Source organism: Herpailurus yagouaroundi, unplaced genomic scaffold (assembly GCF_014898765.1).
Source record: "Herpailurus yagouaroundi ecotype Mexico unplaced genomic scaffold, PumYag 159, whole genome shotgun sequence".
Taxonomy (NCBI): domain Eukaryota; kingdom Metazoa; phylum Chordata; class Mammalia; order Carnivora; family Felidae; genus Herpailurus; species Herpailurus yagouaroundi.
Genome location: NW_024412400.1, coordinates 54,413,245 through 54,429,565, shown reverse-complemented (window position 1 = coordinate 54,429,565; position 16,321 = coordinate 54,413,245). Strand labels below are relative to the sequence as shown.

The window sequence follows — 16,321 nt, the reverse complement described above, 5'->3', positions numbered from 1 at the left end:
AGTGGAAAGAAAGCATTAAGAAAACCTGGGTTTGCTTTGGGGAAGTAGACTCAGGGTAATTTTTCTTCTTATTTCCAAACTGTCTGTCTATTTATGAAAGCCTTAATTGGGAATGTTGGCTTGGGAGAGGCTTTCCTTTATAGAGGGCCTGCTGAGGACTGAGAAGAAAACATATCCTTCTAATTTTTTTTTATTTTTCTAATTTTTAAAAACTAAAGTTTTGTACCTATAATGCAGCATCAAAACTATTGGAACAATGCCGTATTAAAAAATAATACACCCCCATTTTAGAAACTATTTAAATCATATATTTTTTTAATTTTTTTTTTCAACGTTTATTTATTTTTGGGACAGAGAGAGACAGAGCATGAACGGGGGAGGGGCAGAGAGAGAGGGAGACACAGATTCGGAAACAGGCTCCAGGCTCTGAGCCATCAGCCCAGAGCCTGACGCGGGGCTCGAACTCACGGACCGCAAGATCATGACCTGGCTGAAGACGGACGCTTAACCGACTGCGCCACCCAGGCGCCCCTTAAATCATATTTTTATCTACTTTAATTTTATCAATTTATTCCCTTTCCCTTCTTTTGCTTAATAGTCATGAACTCCGTTCAGTGTGAGAGTAGGAAGGAAGCAAAAGTAGCCAATAAGAAAAAGAACAATGGTAAAATTTATGCCTGTATATTCAAAGAGAATTAAAATGAGGTGTGGGCTGCACTCAAGTCCTCAGACTTCTCCATTTGAAAAAAAATTTTTTTTTTTAAATGTTTATTTATCTTTGAGAGAGACAGACAGACCGCAAGCAGGGTAGGGGCGGAGAGAGAGAGGGAGACAGAATCTGAAGCAGGCCCCAGGCTCTGAGCTGTCAGCACAGAGCCTGATGCAAGGCTTGAACCCACGAACCATGAGATCATGACTTGAACTGAAGTCGGATGCTCAACTGACTGAGCCACCCAGGCACCCCAAGACTTCTCCATATTGAGCCCTGACACTGAAGTTGGAGTTGAGAAATGGTAAATTTTATTCCTGTTTTTGTCACTCAATCACAAAGGAATTATGAGGAATTTACATAATGATTTTGCATCTCATTTTTTGCCTTTGTGAAACAAACATTTGCCATCCCAGAGGCCCTGGTGGTGGCCTTTTTAGCTTCCAGGGGAGGGGTTGCAGTCCTCACATGAGACTGGCTGTCAGGGGAGGGGCTGCTTTCCCAATGCCCCCATTCTCCCCTCTGCGTATCAGGACTACTTTGGTGGTGGTCCAGCCGACATGGTGATGGAATGGAGAGGGGACCGTACCATGTGCCTACAGGCCGGAGACCCTCCAGAGCATTGTCACCACACCCATATGGGCCCCATGCCCCTCTGTAAGATTTGGGGAAAGCTGGGCTGACCAATGATTCCCCTCATCCATGGCTTCATTCAGAGACTCAGTTTCCTTTGCATTTTCTTCATTGTTCACCTGCTATTAGTCTTTCTTCTTTGATGGATGCATTGTTTATCTGACTTTTCGGGAAGGGGTATATTTGCCTAAAAATGAATTGTACTCATTATTATACCACCTAATTCTAGGATGACCCTCTTTGCTAGTGGACATGGCACTGGCTCCAGTGGGTCATTCTGGGGTCTGGTCCTGCTGTGTCTCTTCCTAAGGGCCTCCTCTTGAAAAACCCGTTTCCCAGAGTTTCTGGATGGAGCAGATACACAATGTGGCATAAAATGGATGCGAAAGACTCTGAAATTGGTGCCTCAGTGTAAAAAAGTCAGCTACTTTAGTGATTATTTATCTTATCTCTGTTGCATTTATGGCTCTGTAGTTTCCGAGGCCTGATGGGAAGGCTGGAGTTCTCTAAAGATGAATTGCACTTAACGTCTCTTGTTTTTTTCCACAGCCAAACCGGTGTGATTTCATCAGGATCCTAATTCCTTTCATTGGCTTAACAGCCACATTTCCTACCATGCATAGAGACAAGGGGGATGGGTGTTTTTTATGGATTTTTCCCTTTGGCCATATTTCCAAGTTGTAATGCCGCTTACACTTTTGTTAGAGTTCTCTCAAGGAAGGTTTCTAACGACCCTGCTTGCCAGTGTCCTGTTGGCAAAAGGATGTGTTGAGAGCCAGCCAGTCATAAAACTCTGCTGCCAGGAAATGAGGCAGGAGTTCACAGACTGAGAGATTAGAGCCGCGCTCCAGGCTGTATTCTTCCCTGCTCCACTTCTGATGGACTTTGCCATTTCTGCTTATTTAAACATGTATTGTTTTCTTCTCATACCAGAAGTGAATAGGTGCTTGTAAATAATTCAAACAATCCAGAAATGTATAATTTAGGAAGTCAAAAGTCATCTGTAACTCCTTCCTTATAACTACCGCGAAGGGTTTGTTGAGCATTGCTCCAGGTTTTAAGGCGTATATACTAACATATGCGTTCGTTTTTAAAAGTGGAATCAAATTAGACACACGGTTCTATACCTTGCTGTTTCACTTCACATTACAGATGAAAACTTTTTATCTTTAAATTGACCTCAACTGTGTTGAAAGCTGTGGACATACTACACTTTAGTTAGGCCCCTACTGAAGGATATGTGGGTGGCTTCTAATATTTCAATATTATAAAATGTACTGCAATGACAATTTTTGTTTATATTTCTTTGCAGGCCTGGGTAAGCGTTTGGCTGGCTAAGTCCCTAGACATTTCTGCCTATTCTCGAATAATGTTAAATTTTTAACTGCAAAAAGGACAAAGTGTGTTGCATTTTATTATTGGAGTAATGACTGGTGAGCGAAGGCAGTTTGTTCAGTTTGTTCATGTGAATGAAATGTGTGGATCATTTTCCACATTTCTTGCCAGCTCTCGTGGTTGTGAAAACCATAACAATTCCTAACCCCACTGCCTTACTTCCTGGATTCCTTGTTAAATAGAGAAATGGGGGGCACCTGGGTGGCTCAGACAGTTGGGCATCTGGCTTTGGCTCAGGTCATGATCTTGCGGTTCATGAGTTTTAGCCCCGCGTCAGGCTCTGTGCCGACAGCTCAGAGCCTGGAGGCTGCTTCGGATTCTGTATCTCCCTCTCTCTCTGCCTCTCCCTGGCTTGCTCTCTCTTTCTCTCTCTCTCTCAAAAATAAATAAACATTAAAAATTTTTTTAAAAAGGGAAATGGATCTGGGATAACAGATTGATCTGGTTCTGGAACTGGTGTGATGCCATTAATTATTAGAGAGTCAGTACAGCCCAGCAGAGGAGAAGCAAAGCTCTAAGGCCATCCTGACTCATCTCACATCTCTGCTCTACTGCTTGCCTACCTTGCTGATCGTGTTTTTAGAACTAGAAGCAGTGATAATGTCTACTTCATAAGATGCTGTGGGGATTCAGTGAATTAATACCTACTAAGCACTTAGAGCTATACTGGACATAATCCTAAGTACTCAGTACATGGTAACTATCAATATATTTGAAACCAAAAATGACCATTTATTGACCACATAGTCTGTTCCACACACGGGGTAGGCACTTCAGTTAGATTGTCTACTTTAATCCTCACAAAACTCTGCAAGCTGGGTATGACCATCCCTATTTGCAGATGAGAAACTGAGACTAAAAGTTTAAATAATCTGCTCGTTTCTGTCCACTAGTCAATAAAGATGCTGCCTCTCTCTGGTAGATGAGAACACTCCTTGCATGTAGTGTGTTCAAGAAATCTACGGCTTGTGTATGAGAGTGGCCGGAAAGGATTCCACATGAAATTCTTCAGGACCAACCAATAGTATATTCAGAGACAGGATCTGAAACCGTGGTCTTCCTACAGTAGCTGTGGATTAAGAGTGGCATCAATACACCTTAGCCACAAGTATTTGTAAGAAAACCCCATTTGTGTCTGATGTTGGCTGTAGTAAAAATAAGTTTTATGAAGTGAAAGCACAAGCCATATATGTCAACTGTTTTTGTTCCTGTTGTTTCTTCAGGCTGAACTGACATCCTTTCTCTCTATCAGAATCCTCTGCTTCACTTTCTTGTCTTTGACAGTCAGCAGATACCCCCTGCTCTGAGAAGCCTCATCATTGAGAAGGTGCTGCTTGTCCCTAAAAGTTGCGCGCTCTCATCAAGCAACAGTTCAGGTGGTGGTGTTTGCACTCTGGTGTGTGGTTCACCCAACTGTCTTCCATCTTTGGACTTGATCGACTTGAGGAAAGAGCCCATTACTTACCATGTCTTTTTCATTCAACATATATATTTTTAAGCTTCTACTAAATGCTAGTCCATTTGTGCACTAGATTCTATCCCCTTCTATATGTTCAGGACTTTGCTCTTGCAATTGTCTTTTTTCTCTCTCATACCTGGATCACTCTCATCAGCACCCAAGCATGTGGTAGATAGTATCTCTCATGTTACCAAAAAAGGGTCTTGCATCAAGTTTGCCTCTATCTGTAGCCCCATTTCTCTATTCTGCTTTGTGAAATGCCCCTTAGAAGACATGCTTGTGCTGATGTCTTACTTCCTGACCTCCCAGTCCCTCTATAATCCATTCCAGTTCAATTATTCTTCCATCGCCATCATTCCCTGTGACCCCTCTGGTGAAGTCACCAATGGCTGCCTCTTGGTCAGTTCTTGACCCTCCTGTTCTGTGACCTCTCAGTCTCATGGGACACGGCTTTACCATTTCTTCCTTCGTGAAAGATTTCTCTGAATTTTTACAAGTCCATCTGCTTTCTTGTCAGAAAGTTTTCATTTTTATAAAAGTTATACATGTCCCATCTTTTCACCTTGGTTCCCTGCTCTCCCACAGTTCGCATATCATTCATCTTTATATTCTTTTTGGTCCTAGAGCACAACGTCTAGTATGAGGAAGATCTTTTTTTCTTTTTTTTAATGCTTATTTATTTTTGAGAGAGAGAGAGAGCAGGGGAGAGGCAGGGAAGAGGGAGACAGAGAATCTGAAGCAGGCTCTGCACTGTCAGCACAAAGCCCAATGTGGGGCTCAAACCCATGATCTGTGAGACCAGGACATGAGCTGAAGTCACACACACAACTGACTGAGCCACCCAACTGCCTCTTGTATGAGGAAGATCTTATGAATTTATATGGAGTTACTTCATATGTACATTAAAAATGCAGATGTATTTAAAAATTGTTTTAATTGAAAAAATTTTAAAAATGTATTTAAAATTGTTCCATCAAGAGTGTAGGAGCAAATAGAGTGGAGGAAAAAGGAATGAAGAAAGATTTCTCTAAGTATACCTTTTCTGTAGTTTTAACTTTTGAATTTCCTGAATGTTTTACATATTCAAAAAATAAACAAGTGTATTATAAACAAACCCTAAGATTATATCATTTTTTTAATTTGAGAGAGAGAGAACATAGGGGAGAGGGACGGAGAGAGAGAGAGAGAGAGAGAGAGAAAGAATCTTAAGCAGGCTCCATGCTCAGCATAGAGCCCAAGGTGGGGCTTGATCCCGCAACCCTGAGATCATGACCTGAGCTGAAACCGAAAGTCAAACACTCAACAGACTGAGGCAGCCAGCCAGCCAAGCTCCCCAATAAACACTAAGATTAGATAAAAACAGAAACAACTGAATATAAGTGTATAACAAATGAATAGCTTGGGAAAGAAAAAATAAATTCAACTAACTTTTGAACACAGCACTCTTCATATTTTTTAGTGGGGTATATTCTGAGAACAAAAGGAATGGCAAAGAAATTTTAGACTTACAGTAGGTTTGTGGTAAGTAGTGGTATTGGTGATGTAATTTTGAAACAATTTTGTGTATATTACGAGTTAGATCGGATTAATGAATACGGGTGCCTGGCTGGTTCACTCAGTAGAGCATGCAGCTCTTGATCTCAGGGTGGTGAGTTCAAGCCCCATGATGGGTGTAAACACATACTTAAAAAAAAAAAGAATTAATGAATACACTAGTGTTTTTATGAGTCAGAGTTTTCACCATGTATAAGAGAGAGACACAAACATGGAATGGGGGGAGGCTAAGGGAAAACCTTGTGCTGCTGGATTTGAATGGGAAATAATAAATAAATCTGAGTGCTTAGAAACAAGGACATGCACTTGCAGAAATGAACACACCTAGAGCTCAGATGATGATTTCTGAATACCATTCCTCCTGAAAAGGAACAGGGTACCTTGGGGAAACGAGTGATTCCATGTCAAGGACAGAGAAAATATGACATCAGTCTGGAAAATTCTGTTGTGTCAGAAAGTAAGAAAATGCTCAAAGACTAATGAGGTCATGTCAAAAACCACAGCTTGACGGGTGTCCCATAGGCCAAATCTGACAATATAAGCATCAAAAAGAATAAGGGCAGTAGTGGATGGTAATGATTGAATACAGAAATTTATAAGGGCATTATGATAACGAATAAATAAGAAAGAGAAAGAGGACGAGGAAGAAAAAGGTTTCTTTACAGTAGAATGCCAGATAATAAATTTAAAACCAATTCTAAAATCATTTTGCAACCTGTGATTTAATACTTGTGTGAAAGGGTGTTGGGAAACAGAATGTAGACATGGTCTCACAATATCACCACAGATTGCTTATTAATTCCAAAGGGAAGAAGTATCTCTATGAGAGACCTGGCCAACAACCTTAACCAAATGATCAAACATAGTCCAGGGAATAGTGAAGAACCCGGCATAAACCCAGCCTTACGTTCTGCCTGATATGGGACAACAAGAAGTACACAGTGTTACCTACAGAATGTTCTTGCCAAAAATGTTTAGTCTGGATGTAATCAGAAGGAAAAATTGGACTAATCCAGAACATGAGACCTTCCACAAGACAGCTGGCCTCTTAAAGAAAAGCAATATCTTGAAAAGCAAAAATAAGGCAGGGAGACTCTTCTAGAATAAACGAGTCTGGAGAGACTTGGCAGTTAAAGAGACTGCTGTAAATGCTTTTTCAGAGACAATTGGGGAAATTCGAATATGGACTGTATGTTAGATATATTATTGAATTAAAATTAATTTTCCGTGAGGAAGGGGAAATAGAGAGTTGCTTCCTTTTGCAAGATGAAAAAGTTTTGGAGATCTGTTGCCCAACAATGTGCATATAGTCAACACTACTGAACTGTGCACTTAAAAATGGTTGAGATGGCAAATTTTATGTTATGTGTCTCTTACTACAATTGAAAAACCATTTTAAATCCTTAAATGGCCTACATAAGGACATATATAAGGAAATACATGTTGAAATATTTAGGAATCAAATGTCAGGCTATCTGCAACTTTTCTTTCAAGTGGTTTAGCAGGGAAAAAAGTGTGGGTGTTGTGGTTATGTGTGTTGAAAGATGAGTAAGCAGCAAAATGTTAACAAATGTTGAATCTAGATGATGGGTATACAGATGTTTGTTATTCTCCTCTGTCCGCTTTTCTATAAATTTGAAAAATGTCCAACTAAATATTTGGAAAAAAACAAGGCAGTTACCCCAAACTGCATCCTGTTTTAATTTGCATTTCTTTTGTAAGTCAGGTTGAATATCTTTCCTCATGTTGACACACTAATTCTCATTTTAGTTACATGACAGGTCTGATATGACCCTTTATTCTTCAGTGGGGTCTTAATTATTTCTTACCTACTTACATAAGCACTTTATGGATATAGACATTAAAAACCCTGAGCCATATTACTACAAATATCTTTTTCTCAGGCTATTTTTCTTTAATGTCGGAGATCCTGGGTCTCTCTGCACTTTTCCCTGAGTAATCTTACTTAGTCCCAAAGCTATATGGGTCATCTATATGCTAATGATTTCTAATTTTAGATCTATAACCATGACCTCCCTCATGTTTTCCAGCACACCCCAGAGGCAATACCAGACATTGGTTTCTTACTACCACTCCTGGCTAAAAGAAACCAAAGTTCCTTGGTTTCTCCAAGGTTCCTTGGAGAAATGGCCGATTCAATGGAAAAAGTAGGGAAAGCCTAGAAAATCTTGTATCCAAAAGCAAGGAAGTGTTCGGAAATCTGGGGCGCCTGGGTGGCTTAGTCTGTTGGGTGGCAGACTTCGGCTCAGGTCATGATCTCACAGCTCGTGGTTTTGAGCCCTACATTGGTCTCTGTGCTGACAGCTCAGAGCCTGGATCCTGTTTCAGATCCTGTGTCCCCCTCTCTCTCTGCCCCTTCCCTGCTCACGCTCTGTCTCTCTCTCTCTCTCTCTATCAAAAATAAATAAACATTAAAAAAAAAAAAAAAGAACAATGGAAATTTGTTGAAAAGACACAGGAGCCAGTTTGAAGGGGTTTCCAATGGCCAATTCCAGGACAATTAGAGCATCAAGTATATAATGATAGTAATGGAATAAAATAAGAACACATGAGCCTACATGATACAAATCAGGAATCGGCCTTTCCTATAAAGGGCCTGATTATAAATATTTTAGGCTTGATGAGTCATGCAATCTCTGACACAACTGTTCAATTCTGCAACTATAGCATAAAAGGAGCCATAGACAATACATAAATGAATGAATGGCTATGTTCCAATAAAACTTTATTTACAAAAATAGACAGCAAGTTGGATATGGCCCATGGGTCACAGTTTGCCTACCTCTGCATCTAAATAAACAAATGAATAAATAAGCAGGGAGAAGAGAAAGCTCTTCATCACAATAGAATGTCAACTAATAAACACAGGGAGTAATGGAGTTAAAAATCTCAATGTGGCCACCATCATAGTAATTATTATTATTTTTTTAAACTTAATTATTTAAATTCAAGTTAGTTAACGTATAGTGTAGTCTTGGTTTCAGGAGTAGAACCTAGTGATTGATCACTTATTTATAACATGTAGTGCTCATCCCAACAAGTGCCCTCCTTAATGCCCATCACCCATTTAGCCCATCCCCCCACCTACCACCCCTTTATCAAATTCCAGTATTTAAGAGTCTCTTATGGTTTGCCTCCCTGTTCTTATCTTGCTTTTCTTTCCCTTCCCCTATGTTCATCCATCATAGTAATTATTAATTCAGGCAAGAAACATCAATAGATGCTAAAGATAGTGCCTTAAAGAAAGATGAGGAATAGATTATTTAAATAGTTGCAGAGTAGTTCCATATAAAATTAATCATAAAGGGGAGAGAGTATCTTTACAGTGAGAAATCTGCGGTACTATCTTAATCAACATTAATATCACAAGAAATAGGATACATGGACATGATTTGCCACCTGATAGAATGCATTGAGGAAAACACAGCATCACTCCTGTGATATTCCTGCCAAAGATTTATAATTTGGGTGTAAATATGAGGAAACATTAGACAAACCCAAGAGAAGGACACTAAGAGTGAGTTTGAGGGATTTGGGGGTTGATTGAGGAAAAAGATACGCTCACAGGGTGTCATAGCACACAAGCTTATTGGATAACATGTTGACAGATTTTCATGCAGGGGAAGTCCCTCACAGAATGACACTGTCCACAGGCTACCCTGTGGCCACTATCTAGAGGGGGAGGAGGACAAGGGAACTCTGGGGAAGAGAGGGGGGCTTAGTGTCTAGGTGATGCTGCATGATTGGGTACCACTGGGCCAGAAAGCTCTGAAGAACAGCAGTGGTCTGGGGTCTTTTATATCTACAGACTTCATCTTATTTATGACTGGAAGATGTTGGGTGTAATTTCACAGGGTATGCAAAGTAGGGAGAGTCCAATAGCTAAGACCCCGCTTATTTGGGGCTATGTTGAAAAGAACTGGATGTATAAAAATTTGAATTTGGTGTCAGCGAGCTTTTGAAGTTCCAGCCTTCTGTGTCCTTGAAACATAGGACGTGTGGTGGAAAGTTTCAGGAATTTTACCAGGGCCAGTCTTAGAGATGGACACTGCTTTTGGAGTGGAGGAAGACTAGAGTGGTGGAAAAACTTTGGTCGGAAAAAAACACATTAACTTCCTTACAGATAGCATGCATACGATAGACTGGTATGTGACAAAGTATTTTCGTATGCACAGAACACACATTTTCTGGCTTCTCTTCGAGTTCCAATTTTTCGTCACAAAAGTACTTATGAATTAGTGTGGGTTGCAGCAGTTGCTCAGAGTAGCAGAACATTTTTCAACTTCATATAATTCATATTACTCTTAAATTTGTATACATATATATTTATTTGTGTGTATATATGTGTACTTGTATACATGTATGTAAAACTTTAGGTTTAAAATACACGAAACATGATATCGATTCCCTGCAGTGGCAGCTAGATGTATTTGAATGCTAGCATCGCAAATTATGATTTAAAAAATATTAAATAATATTTCATTGGTTCTTCAAAAAATTAAATAAAATGTAGTATCATTCAGATCTTATTATCTAAAAATTGATATTTGTTAACTATAATTTGCATGTAGCCTTATAGGTACCTTGCATGTACCTTTAATAGATAATTAATGAGAATGATTTATTTGCAGTAATATGAAAAAGAATTTTGATTTTTTGTGTTTTACGTTTACTTCACATTTTGATGAAAATATGTTCAAATTTTGGCTACTTTGAATATAGTGACATTTTATTTTGTAATTCATTAAGTCTTTACTGTTGATGGAAAATGAATTATATGAACTCTTAAGTATTAAACACAATTAGTGATTTAGCTAAAATAAAGTCACAAATAAACTTTATGGAATAAACATATAATACCCTACAAATTAACTCTTTACTTTATTCATCCAAATATTTGTGGCACATCCACAGAACCTCCAGAATTATGCAATAATAATTAAATTCAGTTATCTTTGATGCTTGGCCAATTTTCAGTCATATTAAAAACATAGCTTTACACATATATATTTTTATCCTGTCATTGTGGCGTTTTATTTGTCAAGGTTGGTAGATAGAATATATCTTATTTTACAGTTGTCATCTTAAATTATAAATTCTCATTATTTAGACAGCGATATATGAGCTGCCATTTGTAATATTGATCCATGCTCCATAATTGCTAGGGTCTAGCCTGGGTTGAGGAACACTTTGTATTCCATTGACGTTAGGCAAACAAAGAATAAAGAGCATTAGTTCGGTGGGGCAGTGATTTACTTAAGGTTCAATTTGTGTATGTTCTGTCTCTTGTTATGATAAATTATAATTCTGATCTTTAACATTTTCTGAGAAGGTTAAGAAAATCTTTAAGGTATTCAGCTAGACTACGAAAGGTTTTCATGAATCTCCCAGCAATATAACCTTTAACCATGAGCCTGTGGTATCCACAAAGCTTGTAAAACACACTTGTTGGAGAAGATGGTATTTATTAGACTATACGTGAGCACTGAGTTGCTCACTTGAGCTGTACACAAACTCACTACTGTGGTGCTGATGTGGGCAAGAGAAAAAAATTAAATTTTCTTACAACTTACACCCCATTTATTCAATTGTCTTGAAGTTGACGTTTTGCCAAAGGCAAAAGGGAATCTTAGCTTAACATTATCCTAACCTCTAGGATCCTGTAAGTCTTGTTGAACACATAAAAATTCCTTCGGAGCCTTCTTTTATGCCTACCCACCAAATTATGTTAGCAATCATCCTCCAAGCATATGGCCCACTGATACACATCTGAAGGGTCTCGTGACTGAGGTTTTACTAGATAGTAATAAATTACCTTTTCCTAACAATAGCTTGTCCCCTCAAGGTCCTGAAAACCTTGCTTCCAAAATTCCTTAGAGAATTAACGCTACCCTTAACTCCCTCCCAACTTGAAAGTATATAATCAGCTAGTCCTCAACCCCAATGCAGCTCTTTCTCCCCACGGGTCCTGTCCCCGTGCTTTAATAAAACATCTTGCACCCAAGACATCTCAAGAATTCTTTCTTGACCTTTCGTTTGGAACTCCAACATTTCCACATCAGTGCCATTTCCTGAAAAAGAAGACATTAGAGGAAGCATTGGTCTGGGGAAGAATGAGTTGTTAAAGTGAAGTAAATTCATTTTGTACTTTTTGAGTTTAGGACATATGAAAGTCTAATAGGTGGCTGCTTATCTTAAGCTTATGTAGGGAGTCCGAGCTGGAGATTTAGATTTAGGGCTCATCTATATTCAAGAGGTGAAGACTAGGGGCTTGTGCAGGGAGAGGGTGGAGAAGAGGGGGTGCGGAGGGGGGTAAAGAGAAGAAGTCCAAGGCTGAAGCCCTGAGGGCAACTCTGAGAGGTAAAGGAATGGGTAAAAGAGGAGCCAACAAAGGAGGCCAAGAAAACACAGTCAAAAGAGAAAGAAACCCAGGGAAACAGTGTTGCAGAAGCCAAAGAAGAGGAGTTTCGTGAGGGAATGATCAGTCATTTTGGCTGTTAACTTGTGCCAAGGAGAATGGGGGCTGAAAATAAGCCACTGCATTTGTTAAGTGGGAGGGAATGAGAGGGGTTGAGAAGAGGTAGTTTCAAAGGGTTGGTGGAAACAGAAGCAAGATTGTAATGGGCTGAATGGTGAATGTGTTAATAAGTGGTAAATTGCTTTTTAAGAGGGTGACAATGAAATGGAGAAAGCCTGAGTATGGAGCACAACAAGGGAGTGAGGAGACTCCTTTCTCTTCCTCCCTCCCTTCCTTCTTTCCTTCTTAGGATGAGGAAGCTTTAAGCAAGAGTACAGAGTGGAGAAGAAAGATACAAGAGGGAATACAATCAATGCCTTGAAATTCTGAAAGAGGCAGGAGGGATGAAATCAAGAAAGCTAGGGGAGTTATTTACCTGACGAATTGAGAAATGTCTTCTTTTGAGGCAGGAAGCAGGAGCAGAAAGGATGATTGAAGATGTTTGGAAATACAGAGGATGAAAGCAGAGGCTCGTTCCCAGGGGGTGTTAGGAAGAAATGTTAGAAGCTGGCCTATTCCCTAGCCAACCTTGCAACCAGGATATAGGGACATGTGGTGGGTGTTGCCCATCAGACACACCTCTTGGCACTTCTCTTAGACCCAGGCCCAGCCCCTCCCCCAACCTTGTGCCTCAGAGCGCCCACATTTTGGAGTGCCTTACTCAAAATTTTCTAAGTCCCCCTTTGTTACCTGTCACTGGTCAGGGCTGGCAGTGCTGTTCAGGAATGGTGTCCTGAGCCTGGACTTGAAACTACGTAGGCTCCATCTCTGCTTCTTTCCCTTGGAGGTATTTTCAACCTTTTCCTTCATGACTGCGGTTGATGAAATTCTGGGAGGCGCCATTAGCAGCAGGAGCAGTGGTTCTAATGCAGTGTCCATGAAGAATGGACATGGGGTCAGTGGCAGAGTCTGCAGAGTTGTTGTCAGCAGCTAAGGCAGTGGGGTCTCTGAACTTAGTATAGCTTTGGGTGTTGCAGGGCTGGCTTCGTGGGCATGTGGGCTATATAGTCACAAGTGGCTGCACTTAAAAGGGCCCCACACTTGGTTCAATACTTGGCCATTGCTGTCTTAAAACTCTTAATAATTGTGAACAAGGGATCGGCAAATTATGTAACTGGACCTAGAGCATTGATCATACTGAAAATTTGACTGTTGATCCTGACTAATCTAAACCTACTCCTTCAGCCAAATCTGGAAGTTTGGTGTTACTTAATACTAATGGTGTGCCAGTAAACATTTAACAACCAGTTCTTTGGGTAAAAACAAACAAACGAACAAACAAACAAAGTCACCTGCCTTATAGTGTTTGCCAATTCCCATGGAATAAATGTACTCACCATTGCTGAGTTCAAGCTACCAACATGATATCCCTGAACATGGAAGTGGAAAGAGATATACAATCGCATTGCTCTATGGTATTTCTATCATACAGATATGATACATGTAATGACTTCAAAAGTATAGATGTTAATATCATGTAAAATAATTAGGAGGTGTTGTGTTTTGAGTTGAGCTTTGAGCTTTGTTCTTGATATGTTATTTCATTGTAAGTTGATATAATTTTTAAAAAATTATTTTGGTTAAGTTTATTTATTTATTTTGAGAGTGCACACAAGTGGGGGAGGGACAGAGAGAGAGAGGGAGGGAGAGAGAGAATCCCAAGCAGGCTCCATGCTATCAGTGCACAGCCTGACGCGGGACTCAGTCTTACGAATTATGAGATCATGACCTGAACGGAAATCAAGATTTGGTCACTTCACCAACTGAGCCACCCAGGCTCCCCTGTATAATCTAATTTTTAAATAATGACTGTGATTAATACCTGGCTCACAAAATTCCTGAAATTCTCCTTTTAATGAATTACTTTTCATTTTAAGCCACCCAGACTTCGTTTCTGCTGCTTGCAGCTAAGAACCTTGAGTGACAGGAGCAAGAATGATCAAATTCATGTGCAGGGGATAGCTTCCTCACTTGAAACAGGAAATAGGTGGCAAATCAGGAAGCTGACATCTTGAACCATGAGATCACATAGTTCTTGACCTGTTTATGATCCCATGGAGATAGGACTGGCCAATGGAGACTGGGCGGGAATTCTCACTGAGTGAGAACAGTCTCAATGTCATCCGTGTATTATGTGATTATGTGTTAAATTCCAGGGTTCACACTGTAACTGCTTCAGAACCTTGGAGATAGGAGAGGCCAGTCCCTTGGTAGGACAGTCAAGAAAAGTTTAAGAGAAGAAATTGGATTTGAGCTGGCTTTGAAAGAGGGGCAAGGTTTGATAAATCTTGGCTTCCATTTGTAAATGTGGGAACATCTTGAAACCCAGCTGCTCTGAAAAAGCATACTCTTGTTAACTAATAAGCATTTTTTTTTTTTTTGGCATAGAAACCTCAGGAATATAAAAATATGGGCGAGGAAATTTGGAGAAATCCAAATTTATTCTTTCCTATGAAGTCCCTATTATATCAGCCAAATAATCGCAGTTAAGAATTTCTGATCCCAGGGGCGCCTGGGTGGCTCAGTCCGACTCTTGATCTCAGTTCAGGTCTTGATCTCAGGGTTGTGAGTTCAAGCCCCACACTGGGCTCCATGCTGGGTGTAAAACCTGCTTTAAAAAAAAATAATTTCTGATTCCAAATGATAAAATCTTCTTGTGCAGCCGTGCTATGAAGCAGGTCTGTGTTATTCAGATGAAATAGGGTATATGAAAGTGCTGAAGAAGACCATCAACAGATAAAAGACCATGGTCACAGTCATCAGTGTTAAATTCTAATGACTATGGACTGATTGTGTCCCTCTGCCCATTCATATATTGAAGCTTGAATTCCCAATGTAACTGTATTTGGAGACCGGGCTTTTAGGAGGTAATTAGGATTAAATGAGGTCATAAGGATAGGGTCCTAATCCAATAATAGCAGAGGCCTTATAAGAAGAGGAAGAGAGAGTATCTCCCTCTCCCCATACACACATGCTGAGGAAGGACCACGTGACACACGGAGAAAAGGCAGCAGTCTGCCAGCCAGGAAGAGAGCCCTTATCAGAACCCAACCCAACCCTGATCTCAGATGTCCAGACTCCAGAACTGTGAGAGAATACATTTCTGTTGTTTCAACCACCCAGTCTGTGGTATGTTGTTATGATACCCCAAACTGACTAAGGCATTAACAGAAGGATAAACAGCCATTTTGTTTTTCTGTTTATAGCTTTCAATCTGCTGTAATATTTGACCAAATACGTGAGCAATGGACCCCTTGCAAGCTTATATTTCTTCTGAGAAATTTCACTGAGGCATGGAAAATTCTTTCACACACCACAACTCAACTTAAATTTTTACCTTGCTGGGGCGCCTGGGTGGCGCAGTCGGTTAAGCGTCCGACTTCAGCCAGGTCACGATCGCGCGGTCCGTGAGTTCGAGCCCCGCGTCGGGCTCTGGGCTGATGGCTCAGAGCCTGGAGCCTGTTTCCGATTCTGTGTCTCCCTCTCTCTCTGCCCCTCGCCCGTTCATGCTCTGTCTCTCTCTGTCCCAAAAATAAATAAACGTTGGGAAAAAAAAATTAAAAAAAAAATTTTTTTTACCTTGCCAATTAAGAGCATTGTGATTTCTCCCATTTATGATAATCTCCTTGGGAAGACTCTGTCTCCTTCATATATAAATGCATGATTTTCCTGATTACCTCCTGTTTTAAAATGTACCTGAGATTTGTTTTAATCAGTTATGGTGATACAATAGACACAGAGACAACTTCCTGGGCAGAAGAATTTATCACTTTCAATTCCCAAGAGGAGGGGGCATGCTGAAGTAGTCGGGTCACATGGGGGAAGCACCAGGGCTAGTCAGGAGCAGGAGCAATGAGAGGAACCCACAGGCCAGAGGCTTTACTATGGTTTCATGGGAAGGAATGGGCAAGGTAGGGTAGATTCACTGAGCAAGGTTAGGATTGGATAGTTTGAATAATGATGGGAGGCCCGGGCTATGGAGGTGGTCCCTAGTTGTCTGGTACCTGGCTTGGGGTGGTTCAGGACCGAGGAG

At 40.3% G+C, this 16,321-nt stretch overlaps 1 long non-coding RNA gene across 2 annotated transcripts in view; it reads left to right on the top strand.

Annotated features, from left to right (window-relative positions):
* Positions 1-16,321, top strand: part of LOC121033925 (uncharacterized) — a 108,675-nt gene that overhangs the window by 40,451 nt on the left and 51,903 nt on the right. Inside the window, exon 3 of one of the 2 annotated variants that reach the window (XR_005792195.1) lies at positions 1,892-2,942. The exons of the other annotated variant lie outside the window; for it this stretch is intronic. This is a non-coding gene — a long non-coding RNA (uncharacterized LOC121033925). Of the gene's footprint in view, positions 1-1,891; positions 2,943-16,321 lie in introns of those variants that run through there. 2 annotated transcript variants of the gene reach the window in all.